This window comes from Perna viridis, chromosome 11 (assembly GCF_037379345.1).
Source record: "Perna viridis isolate PV_CMFRI_1.1 ecotype Kerala chromosome 11, ASM3737934v1, whole genome shotgun sequence".
Classification (NCBI taxonomy): domain Eukaryota; kingdom Metazoa; phylum Mollusca; class Bivalvia; order Mytilida; family Mytilidae; genus Perna; species Perna viridis.
This window is the reverse complement of record NC_142455.1, coordinates 30,894,431-30,896,914: the sequence shown is the minus strand read 5'-3', so window position 1 is coordinate 30,896,914 and position 2,484 is coordinate 30,894,431. Positions and strand designations below refer to the sequence as shown.

The 2,484-nt window shown below is 30.7% G+C and overlaps 1 protein-coding gene across 6 annotated transcripts in view; it reads right to left on the bottom strand.

The window, feature by feature from the left end:
• Nucleotides 1-2,484, bottom strand: part of LOC148603703 (rho GTPase-activating protein 23-like) — a 73,075-nt gene that overhangs the window by 35,564 nt on the left and 35,027 nt on the right. The window lies entirely within an intron of this gene.

The following is a 2,484-nucleotide window of genomic DNA, read 5'->3' as shown; positions in this document are numbered from 1 at the left end:
AACCTTTGCTACAATAAGCTGATAGGGTATATTCCCACACATGTAAAAAATGCATTCCATAAAGGTATTTTTTCTGATATTGTGAAAACTAAAAAAAAAAAAAAAAAAAAAAAAAGAAAAAAAAGAAAAAAAAAAAAACAGAAAATCAAAATTTCAATCCTAGAACTTGGCCAATAAAATTATGATGAATGGTATTAAACAAACATTTAGAATGGTCAGTTTTCTAGGGATTAAGACATAGGTCTATTCTTATATTGGTACCAGAGTACTAAAGGATGTTAAAGACCTAAAATTCTTCAAAGTTATAACAAATAAACACAAACATAGCCAACATCTTAACTTGTGATCAAAAGCTTAATTTTTTCCACAATTAGCTGGGTTATCAACAAATTTAAGACATGATAAAGAATAAGCTAAATCTTCTAAGACCTACCACTAATACCCAAACTGTTGCATCAAAATTCATGATAATATTAACTTACTTTAACATAAATCTTCCAAGACCCACCACTAATAACCAAACTGTTTCATTTAAAAGTTATGACAATATTTGTACAATTTTTTGTCACTCTAAAGAATTAACCTTTTGTAACACCTGATAACGTAATTAAACTTCAAAGTAAAGGCAAATGTATATTTCTGGAGAACAGAAGATTTTTGTGTGTAACATTAGTGAAGCTGATCTGAACAACTAACAATCATTATTAATGTAGCATAAAATGCCCCGAATATCTTTAGTGCAGACTTAAAGTCTTGGGAGTTATTTGCCAACAAAATGATTCAATGTTTTAAACAAGGAAAAGTGCCTACACTACTGGGTTAGTACTATTTACAGGCCTGAACTATAAAACAGAAACATTTTGTAAAAATATTTTTAACATATAGGTAATGAATATGTGTACCATTAAGTTTTATGATGATAGGATTATACCCTTATAGCAATGACCCCCACCCCCCCCCCCCCCCGCCCCACGAAAAAAAACCTAAAATGATAGGGTCATATGGGTTAACAGACCGACAGAAAGCACACACAGACTAAAGAAAATCTATATGTACCCCAACATTGTTAGTGGGGCATTAAAAGCAGAATGAAAAGAAAATAAAACAGTTAAAAACACACAATTAACTTCATAGCAATAGATTAGCAGTTCTTCACAGCAAAATTGTGATGGTCATACCCTAAATACTTATCTACAATAAAAAGGTCATATCTAAAAAAAAGTCTTCTTTTTAAAATAAATGGTCATGTTTAAACACATTTTGATGAAGACAGAGTGGTTACAACAAGATGTATTTACCCTAAAAAAAGCTGTTTTAAGGTAATTTATTGCAAAAACAAAAGCTTAAGAAAGTACGTAATTTGTCTTTTCATATGTACATAGACAAAATATTTGATTAGAACCATCTGAGATGATACAATATGAATATCATCATTCAGTCAGCTGTAAAAAAAAACAAAAAAAAAACACAATGTTGACTCTTAAATTGATCTTCTGAGAAACTATACAAGAAAAAGTGTATTGTAGAACACAGCTTGATATATAACTACACAGGTCCATTCCTGAACAGTAGGGGCATATAACTTGGGACTTGCATAGCAAATAAATGTTGTACACAAGACAAGATTTTTACCAGAGTCAAAATGGCCCTTTTGGTCCCTAATCCTTAAATTGATCAAGACACAATCCGAAAAATCATTTTCACCTTTCCATTGATGGCTATACATTAATTACAAATGAAATGCCCAGGCATCAGGAAAATGTTTATTTCTAAGCCCTTTTCCTCCAATCTCTGCATTGTTAAAGTCACAACCCTAAAAGACAATCCAAGGCTTCCATTGATGGAATGGTACCAAAATTACAAAAAGATTCTATTCGTTTCTATTGAAATAATTGCCCAGACATCATGGAAATGCTTTTTTCAGGCCCCCAATTCATATACAGTGCAGACATATTTTGGTAAAATTTCATTTCGGTAGAAGTATACAATTGGTAGGATATCTAACTGATTATGGACCTTAGACAACGCATCCTCTTACATTATACCACAAAAAATTCAAGTTTTTGCAGTCATAAGAAATATGTCTTACTTAAAATTTCCAACAATCTAAGACACTGTGATTCATCAGTCATATATTTAAGAGATAAAGAATTAGTACATCATATTTCAACAATCTGATTTTACAAATTCTTATGATAGTAAAAAGTTGTTCCATCCCTCCCTAAACCTTGAAAAATCAAGATAAATTGTTATTCTGATTCACTTTCAACAGATGCATAGAAATTTGATATCAGTTGATCAATGTTTGTTCATTGTTGAAATATCTTGTAGGAGAAATGAGATAAATACACAGAAAAAATGATGTATTAGAACCATACCTCTTACCATGCAGACAAAAGTGTAAATCCAAAGAAAATAGTATCTAGCAAAAATATGCTTAGTGGATAAAAAAATAAAACTGATAGCAACATTGCTTGGGATATC